At 42.2% G+C, this 12,711-nt stretch overlaps 1 pseudogene; it reads left to right on the forward strand.

The window, feature by feature from the left end:
- Positions 1 to 2,990: 2,990 nt before the first annotated feature.
- LOC119879346 lies at positions 2,991 to 3,582 on the forward strand (annotated as a pseudogene).
- The last annotated feature ends 9,129 nt before the right edge of the window (positions 3,583 to 12,711 follow it).

Raw genomic sequence — 12,711 nt, forward strand, 5'->3', positions numbered from 1 at the left:
TAATGTATGATGCTGTTTCTCACATAGCTCACATTTACAGGTGCAGGAATCAAGGACTGGAACTGGGAGTTGTACTACTCACTATAACCCGTCATGATCTACTTGCAAAATGTTTCTTTCTTTCCCACGATTTATTATTCTGCTGGCCTAGAGGTCTCAGGTTCAAAGAGAGACACAAAAACAATCCCACTGATCTGGAAATTGAAACTGGTGCCTGGCCACTTTGAGCTCTTCAGGCCCCTGAATCAATAGGCAAGGAAGGAAGTTACTATGCTGGCTGGGTGATTAATCCCAAATACCGGTAGAAATTGGATGAACTCCATAATGGAGGTTAAGAAGAGCATGTGTGAAAATCAGAGGATCAGTAAAGACATCTTTTAATATTACCTTCATGTTTTCATTTTCATTTCCTTCCATGTATTTTTTAATTTACACTTTAATTTCTGATTAACCCATTCATTATAAGCAGTAGGATATTCTTTAACCCCCATGTATTAGTGGTATTTCCAGTTTTTTTCTTGTGGTTGACCTTAAGTTTCATGGCATTGTGGTTGGAAACTATGCATGGTATAGTCTTCATCTTTTTGTACTTGTTCAGGTCTGATTTGTGACCTGGTATGTGATCTATTCTGGAGAATGTTTCATATGCACTCAAAAAGACTGTCTTCTGCTGCTTTAGGATGAAATGTTCTGAATATATTTGTTAAGTACAAAAAAAAGAAAAAAGAAAAGAATAGAAACGACAAAGAGATACTACTTGCTTCGATGTGGATGGAACTGGAGGGTATAATGCTGAGGGAAAATAGTCAATCAGAGATAGGCAATCATTATATGGTCTCATTCATTTGGCATAATAAAAAATAGTGAAAGGGAATAAAGGGAAACGGAGAGAAAATGAGTGAAAATATCAGTTGATGATGACAGAATATGAGAGACTCCTAACTCTGAGCAATGAAAAAGGGGTACTGGTAAGGGAGTTTCCTGGATGGTTGGGGTGACTGGATGACATGCGCTGAGGGGGGCACTTGACGTGATGACCATGGGAGATATGCTATATGTTGGCAATTCATTTAGGACCCTGAATATATCATGCCAGCCCTTTCTGGCCACCCAGGTCGCTGGGGAGAGGTCTGCTGTTAACCTACTACTTCTCCTCATAAAGTTTAGGGATCCTTTGTATCTTGTTGCTTTGAGGATCTTCTCTATCTTTGGAATTTGGAAGTTTCATGATGAAATATCAGGGTGTTGAATGGTTTTTATTGCTTTTAGGGGAGGATCACTCTAGCTCCAGGATCTTCATGCCTGATTCCTTCCTCAAGTTAGGGAAGTTCTCTGCTATGATTTGTTCTCATACACTTTCTGGTCCTCTGTTCCTTTCGACACCCTCTGGAACCCCCTTTAAATGTAGATTTTTCCTTCTTAAGCTGTCATTTACTTCCCTTAACCTTTCCTCATGGTCTTTTGTTTTTCTCTCTTTTCCTCTGCTTCCTTCCTTGCCATCAACCTGTCTTCTATGTTACTCACTCGTTCTTCCACCTCATCAACCCTGGTCTGTAGGACCTCTAGTTTGGATTTTTAAGTGATTTAAATGATTTTTAATTTCGGCCTGATTAGATCTAAATTTTGCAGTCATGAAGTCTCTTGAGTCCTTTATGCTTTTTTCTAGAGCCACCAGTAGCTTTATAATAGTGCTTCTGAATGGGCTTTCTGACATTGAATTGTAATCCAAATTTTGTAACTCTGTGGGAGCGAGGACTGTTTCTGGTTCTTTCTTTTGAGGTAAGGTTTTCCTTCTAGTCATTTTGCTCAGTGCAGAGTTGCCAAAAACAATTTCTATTGGGGAAAGGATAAAAAGAGAGAAGGAAGGAAAGAAAAAAAACTTAAAAAAGAAGAGAAAAAAAGAGAAAAAAGTAAAAAAAGAGAAGAAAAGAGAAAAACAAAAATATGGGGGGGAGGAACAAACAGAAATCAAAAAACAAAAAACAAAAAAAAAATAAGGGGAGTACACTCTGATTCTGTATACTGTAAATTCCTCGACTTCCACTGGAACTTTCCAGCACTGGTTGATCAATAATTTTTTTTTCCTGTCTGTCTAGCTGGTCTTCTGGGGTAGGGGCTTGCTGTTCTGATTTTCAGGTGTTAGCACTTTGGGGAGCTGCTCAGTCCCCTGCCTGGTTCAGGGCTCAGTGAAAGATGTTTAACCTGTTTATACAGTGAGGGCACTATGAGGCTTATTGGGGTTTTTTTATCCTGTGAGGCCCCAGTAGGAACAACAACAGTGGCGGCGGCCAGCTCTAGAGCCCTGGAATCAGCTCCTGCAGTAACTACGGAGCTCTCAGTCTGCAGGGGCCTGGATGCTCTGGGGGAGGGGCCGCTGATCTGCTCAACTTGGGGCAGGAGTGTCCTTGCTGTCCTGTCCCTCCTGGCCTCTGCCTGTCCCCGGGGGAGCGCCGGATCCTGGACTGTGTCCGCAGGCACCCTGTGCTGGCCTGCGCTGTTGGATTCGCGCTCCCAGCTGCGCAGCCCCTTCTTCGTGGAGCCTCTGCTGTAGCCGCATCTGAGCTGCTCCTGGGGGCTGTGGAGACCCCCCGCTGCTCAAGCTGCCTCCGAGCTGCTCCCTTGGACGAGCAGCCCCCTGCCCCAGGTGCCCCACCTGAGCTGCCTCTGAGTTGTTCACGGGTCCAGCCAGGCACGCTGCAGCCCTTTAGGGAGCTCAGCCGTGGGGTGTGGTGTGCTCTCCCTGGGGCGCAGGTGGTCTGTTAGTGTCCCTGGGAGTCTGAGGTCATCCCTGCCCTCCTGGGATCCTGCTCTAACTCCCTGAGAGCGCCTTCCTGTCCGGGAAGAATGGTGAAACTCCTGCTTCTCCAGGCTGGGCTCTCCTGTCCTGGGGACACTTTTCCAGAGTGGCTGCACCAGTTTGCACTCTCACCAACAATGCAAGAGGGTTCCCCTTTCTCCACATCCTCGCCAACATTTCTTGTTGGTGGCAGACTATGTCCGGAGCAAGGACTTTTGGGACTGCCTCATGAGTACGCATTTCTGGGGCCCTGTAGCCAACTGGGGTCTTCCCATTGCTGCCATCAATGACATGAAAAAGTCTCCAGAGATTATCAGTGGGCGGATGACATTTGCCCTCTGTTGTTACTCCTTGACATTCATGAGATTTGCCTACAAGGTCCAGCCTTGAACCTGGCTTCTGTTTGCATGCCATGCCACAAATGAAGTAGCCCAGCTCATTCAGGGAGGACGCCTATCAAACATGAGATGAGTAAAAAGGCATCAGCATAACAGTGGAAAATGGGCAACCAGGTGTTTGAAGGGACAGCGTCTGCGCTGCTGCTGAGTCACAGATTCCATCCTCAGAATAGTCTTGCTAAGGAAAATAAGCTGAATGCTATTTTTACTAACCAATTTTTCTAGAAATAGCTGAGAGTCCCTAAGCCAACTCTCTGCTGCCTTACACATACCAAGTATTTTACTTCTCTTCATAAAGAGTAGCTCAAAATATGCAATCAATTTAATAATTCCCAATGATGGTTTTATCTGCAGTAATATGTATATTACTTGCTAGAATTTACTTAATAAAAAATTGGATAAAAATTGTAATTATTAGCACTTAAATACTCAGAATCTTTAACTCTTTAATGACCATGAGACCACCGACAGCTGGCCATACTTACACTGTCATCGCCAGTTTTTTTTACCATTTAACTTTCTTTACTGAAAACCAATATTCAAGAAAGATGAACCCTCAATGCATCCTCTTATACTGACCAACGTAACTAAGTACAAATGAAGTCAATGGTGTACTCGTTAGCATGCTGTGCTGTGTGTCAAGAAAACAAGCCCTCCCCCGCCCGAGCCTGGCCCCCTGGCAAACACAGATAAATGATTGTGCACTGCGCTACGATACCGTTAGGTGAGAGCTTTGGTTCATGCAGTCGGCTGCCAGAGGTCGCACTGAAACCCTGGAGCCCCAGCACCCACAGTCACCGGCGGCCAGCGCGTGGCGTCAGCCGTGCTCCTTCCACAACACCAGATGAATACTGTGGTCGGGCATGCTGATGGCGAAGACCAGGCCCTTGTCATTGTGCCCATCCAGTCCATTGAGCCAGGACGCTTCGCCGCCAGGAAGCTCGAGCCTCTCTTTGATTCCAGTACTCTGGCAGGGGCCAGCGGCCTTGTTCATTTTAGCCATTCTGACAGATGTGAGATGGTATCTCATTGTGGGTTTTGTTTAGTTTTGTATTTTCCTGATAATGAGTGATGTGGAGCATTTTTTATCATGTGTCTGTTCTCCACGTGTAGGATTTTTTGGAGAAATGTCTGTTCATGTCTTCCACCCATTCCTTCGCTGGATACTTGTTTTGAGTGTAGACTTCCATAGTTCTTTATAGATCTTAGATATTAGCCTTTTGTCTCATATGTCATTTGCAAATGCCTTCTCCCATTTTGTAGGTTGCTTCTTAGTTTTATGGACTTTTTCCTTTGCTTTTGAACTTGATGAAGTCCCAGTAGTTCAGTTTTTCTCTTGTTTCCCTTGCTTTTATAGACATGTCTTGCATAAGTCGCTATGGCCAAGATCAAAGAAGTTGTTGCCTGTGTTTTTCTCTAGGATTGTGATGGATTGCTATTTAACCTTTAGGTCTTTCATCCATTTTGAGTTTATCTTTGTGTGTGGTGTAAGAGAATGGTTCAGTTGAGTTCTTCTGCATGTGGCTGTCCAATTTGTTGAAGAGACTGTACTTTTTCCAGCGGATATTCTTTTCTGCTTTGTCGAAGATTAGTTGACCATAGAGTTGAGGGTCCATTTCTGAGTTCTCTAGTCCATTCCTTGATCAATGTGTCTGTTTTTGTGCCAGTATGATAACATTTTGATGATGACAGCTTTGTCTATGACATACAGAAAAAACCTTAGACAAAATACAGCCTGAAATCCAGACATTGTGATATAACCTGCTTTTGATTTCTTTTTCAACATTCCTATGGCTAATTGGGGTCTTTTCCAGTTCCATGCAAATCCTAGAGTTATTTATTTATGTTCTGTGAAAAATGTCAAGGGTATTTTGATAGGGACTACTTTGAAAGGGTACATTGCTTGGGTATCATGGACATTTTCACAATATTGATTCTTCAAATCTTTGAACATGCAGTGTTAATATATGTCTTTGCTCTTCCACAATTTCTTTCATAGGTATTCTGTAGTTTTTAGTTACAGATCCTTTACCTCTTTCATTATGTTTATTCCTAGGTATTTTATGTTTTATGGTGCAATTTTAAGTAGGATCAACCCTAAATTTCCCTTTTTTCAGTATCATTGTGTATTGTAGACAATCAGTTATAACTGATTTCTCTGCATTGATTTTTCATCCTGCCACATTGCTGAATTACAGTATGAGTCCTAGCAAAGTTGCAAACTCTTGGGATTTCCACATAAAGTATCATGTCATCTGAGAAAAGTGCGATTGTGACTTCACTCAGGCTCACATTGTGGCCTGGTTCAGGTGGCCAATCACCATGCAGTTCAGGTGGCCAATGTCAGACGCTTTCTTAGTGACCCTCTTGATATCGTTGCCTGGAATCCATGCTTAAACGGAAAACAGAGGAGGTGGAGGCAAGATGGTGGAAGAGTAGGGTCCCCAAATTACCTGTCCATTCCCAATTACCCAATAAATTTCAAATCATCCTGAATACCTAGGAATTCAGCCTGAGATTTAAGGAGAGAGCAGCTGGAATGCTACAGTGAGAGAAGAGTTCATGCTTCTATCAAGTATAACATTTTTGGCCACTCTGCACTGAGCAAAATGACTAGAAGAAAAAACCTTACATCAAAGGAAAGAATCAGAAACAGTCCCTCTCCCACAGAGTTACAAAATTTGGGTTACAATTCAATGTCAGAAAGCCAATTCAGAAGCACAAGTATAAAGCTACTGGTGGCTCTAGAAAAAAGCAAAAAGGATTCAAGAGACTTCGTGACTGCAGAATTTAGATCTAATCAGGCCGAAATTAAAAATCACTTAAATGAGTTGCAATCCATACTAGAGGTCCTAACGATGAGGGTTAATGAGGTAAAAGAACGAGTGAGTAACATAGAAGACAAGGCAAGGAGGGAAACTGAGGAAAAAAGACACAAACGACTAAAAGATCATGAGGATATCTTAAGGGAAATAAATGACAGCCTCAGAAGGAAAAAAATCTATGTTTACCTGGGGTTCCCGAGGGTGCCAAAAGGGACAGAGGTCCAGAATACGTATTTCAACAAATCAGAGCTGAAAGCATCCCTAATTTGGGGAGGGAAACAGGCATTCAGATCCAGAAATAGAGAAACCCCCTTAAAATCAATAAAAACGACTCAACACCTCGACGTTTAATAGTGAAACTTGCAAATTCCAAAGATAAAGAGAAGATCTTTAAAGCAGCAAGAGACAAGAAACTTGTAACTTTTATGGGGAGAAGTATTAGCACAACAGCAGACCTCTCCACAGAGACCTGGCAGGCTATGAACGGCTGGCAGGATATATTCAGGGTACTAAATGAGAAGAACATGCAGCCAAGAATACTGTATCCAGCAAGGCTCTCATTCAGAACAGAAGGAGAGATAAAGAGCTTCCAAGATAGGCAGAAACCGAAAGAATATGTGATCATGAAGCCAGCTCTGCAAGAAACACTAAGGAGGAGTATGTAATAGAGGAAGTCCAGGGGAACAATCCACAACAGGGACTGAACAGGTATCATTGATGACACTAAATACATATCTTTAAGTTGTAGCTCTGCACGTGAATGGGCCTAACGACCTCAGCAAAAGGTGCAGCTGCAGTTACAGACTGGATAAAAGAGGAAAACCCACCTATGTGCTGTATACAAGAGACTCATTTTACACATAAGGACACCTACAGCCTGAAAATAAAAGGTTGGAGAACTGCGTACCATTCCAATGGTCCTCAAAAGAAACAGGCGTAGCCATTCTTAGATCAGATAAACTAAAGTTTATCCCAAACCCTGTAATAAGAGATGAAGAGGACACTATATCATACTTAAAGGATCTATCCAACAAGATGACCTAACAATCATCAATATGCATGCCCCGAATGCGGGAGCTGCCAAGTATAGCAATTAATAACCAAAGTTAAGACATGCTTAGATAATAATACACATATACGTGGTGACTTGAAAGTAGCACTTTCTACAATCGACAGGATTTCTAAGCACAACATCTCCAAAGAAACAAGAGCTTTAAATGATACACTGGACCAGATGGATTTCGCAGATATTGACAGAACTTTCTATGCAAACACAATTGTATACACATTCTTCTCAAGTGCACATGGAACTTTCTCCAGATTAGACAACATACTGGGACACTAATCAGGTCTTAACCGACACCCAAAGTTTGGGATCGTCCCCTGCATATTTTCAGACCATAATGCTTTGAAATTAGAACTAAATCACAAGAAGTAGTTTAGAAGGATTTTAATCACATGAAGGTTAAGAAACATCCTGCTAAAAGATGAAAAGGTCAAGCAAGAAATTAGAGAGGAATTATAAAGTTTCATGGAAAATAATGAGAATGAATATACAACCGTTCAAAATCTTTGGGATACACAACAAGCAGTCCTGAGGGAGAAATACATCACAATACAAGTATCCATCCAAAAACTGGAAAGAACTGAAATACAAAAGCGAACCTTGCACCTAAAGGAGCTGGAGAAAAAACAGCAAATAGATCCTATACCCAGCAGAAGAAGAGTATAATATAGATTCGAGCAGAACTCAATAAAGTAGAGTCCAGAATAACTGTGGAATGGATCAACAAAGTCAGGAGTTGGTTCTTTGAAAGAATTAATGATATAGATAAACCATTAGCTAACCTTATTAAAAAGAAGAGAGAGAGGACTCACTAAAATCATGAATGAGAAAGGAGAGATCACCACCAACACCACAAATGATGTTAAAAACTTATGAGCAAAAAAAAAAAAAAAAAAAGTCTGGAAAACCACAACTACCAAAACTGCAACAGGAAGATGTGGTTTATGTATGCAATGGATAGTACTCAGCCATTAGAAACAACAAATACCCACCATGTGCTTCAATGTGGATGGAACCAGAGGGTATTTTGCTGAGTGAAATAAGTCAATCAGAGAAGGACAAACATTATATGGTCTCATTCATTTGGGGAATATAAAAAATAGTGGAAGGGAATAAAGGGGAAATGAGAAAAAATAAGTGGGAAATATCAGAAAGGGAGAATAAGAAAGACTCCTAACTCCAGGAAACGAACTAGGGGTGGTGGAAGGGGACATGTGCAGGGGGTGGGGGTGACTGGGTGACGGGCACTGAGGTGGGCACTGATGGAATAGGCACTGGGTGCTATTCTATATGTTGGCAAATTGAAATAATGAATGAGAAAGGGGAGATCACTATCAACATCAAGGAAATACAAACAATTTAAAAACATATTATGAACAATTATACACCAATAAATTAGACAATCTATTAGAAATGGACACATTTCTGGAAAGCCACAAACTATCAAAACTGGAACAGGAAGAAATAAAAAACCTGAAGAGGCCAATAACCAGAAAAGAAATTGAAGGAGTCATAAAAAAAACCCCAAGACACAAAAGTCCAGGGCCAGATGGCTTCCCAGGGGAATTCTATCAAACGTTTAAAGAAGAACATACCTATTCTACTAAAGCTGTTTGGAAAGATATAAAGAGATGGAGTACTTCCAACTTCGTTCTATGAGTCCAGCATCACCTTAATTCCAAAACCAGACAAAGACCCCACCAAAAAGAATGACAGACCAATATCCCTAATGAACGAGGATGCAAAAATTCTCCACAAGATATTAGCCAATAGGATACTAAAATACATTAAGAAGACTATTCACCATGACGAAGTAGGATTTTTCCCCGGGACACAAGGCTGTTCAACACTTGTAAAACAATCAATGTGATTCATCATATCAGCAAGAAAAACCAAGAACCATATGATCCTCTCATTAGATGCAGAGAAGCATTTGACAAAATACAGCATCCATTCCTGATCAAAACTCTTCAGAGTGTAGGGATAGAGGGAACATTCCTCAACATCTTAAAAGCCATCTTTGAAAAGCCCACAGCAAATATCATTCTCAATGGGGAAGCACTGGGAGCCTTTCCCCTAAGATCAGGAACAAGACAGGGATGTCCACTCTCACCACAGCTATTCAACAGAGTACTAGAAGTCCTAGCCTCAGCAATCAGACAACAAAAAGAAATAAAAGGCATTCAGATTGGCAAAGAAGAAGTCACACTCTCCCTCTTCACCAATGACATGATACTCTAGATGGAAAACCCAAAAGACTCCACCCCAAGATTGGTAGAACTCATACAGCAGTGTGGCAGGATACAAAATCAATGCCCAGAATTTGGTGGGGACAGGTAATTTTGGGATTCTACTCTTCTGCCATCTTGCAGACAGCCTTGTCTCTCAGTCTTTTGATTACCTTATTCCCTTTCTATTTACGCAAATATTTTATTTTATATTATTTTTTTTTACTTTTTAAAAATTTGAATTCAATCTGCCAGCATATCATACACCAATAGTTTCAGATGTAGGATCATTTTGTCCCTACTGAGCTGGGGCAGGCAGCTCCTGGTCTGAGGGCCCGTGTTCCAATGCCCCCACCATGTCCAGTGATGTGGTGGCTCCTTCTCCCAGGACTTACTTGTTTCATGAAATCCCCTCTCTGCCGGGTGCCTGGAGGCACTGCAGACATTGTACACATGGGGGTGGACTGGAGGAAGACACTGCAGTCATTGTACACATGGGGGTGGACCAGAGGTGTAGGGCACTCATGTCTCCTGTGCTGAGCTGCGTTGGAGAACTCCAGAGAAGCAGGAGTGCCCTGGGCTCCCGCAGGACATGGACTCGCAGCTTTTGTGTTGAGCCCTGGTTGACCCCAGAGGTGTCGGAGAGGTTTTTCCCCTCTGTCTGAGTATCCAGGGTACCGATTCACAGTGTCCCGCTCCCAGAGGCTACATGGGAATATGTCCATGAGCAGCCAGGCCAACCTCACAGTGGGATATGGGACCAGGAGTCGCCTGCTGTGGGTTCGTGGACTCTCTGGACCAGAGGGGCATGAAGGGAGGTGCAAACATCCAGGTGGAGCCCAAAGAGTTGGAGAGAGGCCTGGGGCATGAGGGGTAAACAGGGGGCTTGCCATGGGCAGGGGCAGCAAACAGGGCAGAGAACCTTAGGGAGAGTAGCGAGATCTGTGCCTGAAGTGCCATCTCTGTTGTCATAGGGGAGTGCGTGGTTGCCATGCTTTTATAACAGCCAAGGTGCATCAGAGTGCCCTTCTGTGATGTCACCAACATGCCCGTCCAATCAGGCAGGCTCCTGGGTGGCCTGGTTCAGGTGGCCAATCACCATGCAGCTCAGGTGGCCGATGTCAGATAGCTTTCTCAGTGACCCAGCTGATATCACTGCCTAGAAACCATGTTTAAATGGAAAACAGAGAAGGAGGGGACAAGATGGCCAAAGAGTAGTGTCCCCAGTCACCTGTCCACACCAAATTACCTAGATAACTTTTTTTTTATATAATTATTTTATATTGGTGTTCAATTTGCCAACATATAGAATAACCTCCAGTGCTCATCCCATCCAGTGCTCCCCTCAGTGCCCGTCACCCCCACACCCACCCACCTCCCCTTCAACCACCCCTAGTTCGTTTCCCAATTAGGAAATCTCATGTTATGTCTCCCTTTCTGATAATTCCACTCATTTTTCTCTATTCCCCTTTATTCCCTTTCACTACTTTCACTATTTTTTATATTCCCCAAATGAATGAGCCCATATAATGTTTGTCCTTCTCCAATTGTCTTATTTCATGCAGCATAATACCCTCCAGTTCCATCCAAGTTGAAGGAAATGGTGGGTATTTTTTATTTCATATGGCTAAGTAATATTCCATTGTATACATAAACCACATCTTCTTTATCCATTCATCTTTCATTGGATCAAGGCTCCTTCCACAGTTTGGCTATTGTGGACACTGCTATAAACATCGGTGCAGGTGTCCCGGCGTTTCACTGCATCTGTATCTTTGGGGTAAATACTCAGCAGTGCAATTGCTGGGTCGTAGGGCATGTCTATTTTTTACTCTTTGGGAACCTCCACACAGTTTTCCAGAGTGGCTGCACCAGTTCACATTCCCACCAACAGTGCATGAGGGTTCCCCTTTCTCCACATCCTCTCCAACATTTGTTGTTTCCTACTGTGTTAATTTTCCCCATTCTCACTGGTGTGAGGTGGTATCTCAATGTCAAATTGATTTGGATTTCCCTGACCCCAAGTGATGCAGAGCATTTTCTCATGCTTCTTGGCATGTCTATGTCTTCCTCTGTGAGATTTCTGTTCATGTCTTTTGCCCATTTAACGTTTAGATTGTTTGTTTCCTTGCTGTTGATTATGATAAGTTCCTTATAGATCTTGGAAACTAACCCTTTATCTGATATGTCATTTGCAAATATCTTCTCCCATTCTGAAGGTTGTCTTTTAGCTGTGTTGACTGTATCTTATGCTGTGCAAAAGCCTTTATTTTGAGGCAGTCCCAATAGTTCATTTTTGCTTTTGTTTCTCTTGCCTTTGTGGATGTATCTTGCAAGAAGTTACTGTGGCTACAAAAAGGGTGTTGCCTGTGTTCTCCTCTAGGATTTGGATGGATTCTTGTCTCACATTTAGATCTTTCATCCATTTTGAGTTTCTCTTTGTGTATGGTGCAAGAGAGTGCTCTAGTTTCATCTTCTGCATGTGGATGTCCAATTTTCTCAGCATCATTCATTGAAGGACTGTCTTTTCCAGGGGACAGTCTTTCCTCCTTTGTCAAATATTAGTTGAACATAAAGTTGAGGGTCCAATTCTGGATTCTCTATTCTGTTCCATTGATCTATGTGTCTGTATTTGCCAGTACCACATGGTCTTGATGACCACAACTTGGGAGTACAACCTGAAATCTGGCATTGTGATGCCCCCAGATATGGTTTTCTTTTTTAAAATTCCCCTGGCTATTCGGGGTCTTTTCTGATTCCACACAAATCTTAAAATAATTTATTATAACTCTCTGAAGAAAGTCCATGGTATTTTGATAGGATTGCATTAAACGTGTAAATTGCCCTGGGTAACATTGGCATTTTCACAATATTAATTCTGCCAATCCATGAGCATGGAATATTTTTCCATCTCTTTGTGTCTTCCTCAATTTCTTTCAGAAGTGTTCTATAGTTTTTAGGTATAGATCCTTTACCTCTTTGGTTAGGTTTATTCCTAGGTATCTTATGCTTTTGGGTGCAATTGTAAATGGGATTGAATCCTTAATTTTCTTTCTTCAGTCTCATTGTTAGTGTAGAGAAATGCCACTGATTTCTGGGCATTGATTTTGTATCCTGCCACGCTACCAAATTGTTGTATGACTTCTAGCAATCTTGGGGTGGAGGTTTTTGGGTTTTCTATGTAGAGTATCATGTCATCGGCGAAGAGGGAGAGTTTGACTTCTTCTTGCCAATTTGAATGCCTTTAATGTCTTTTTGTTGTCTTATTGCTGAGGCTAGGACTTCCAGTACTATGTTGAATACCAGTGGTGAGAGTGGACATCCCTGTCTTGTTCCTTATCTTAGGGGAAAGGCTCCCAGTGCTTCCCCATTGAGAATGATATTTGCTGTGGGCTTT

The sequence above is a fragment of the Canis lupus genome, unplaced genomic scaffold, assembly GCF_011100685.1.
Source record: "Canis lupus familiaris isolate Mischka breed German Shepherd unplaced genomic scaffold, alternate assembly UU_Cfam_GSD_1.0 chrUn_S671H833, whole genome shotgun sequence".
Classification (NCBI taxonomy): Eukaryota; Metazoa; Chordata; class Mammalia; order Carnivora; family Canidae; genus Canis; species Canis lupus.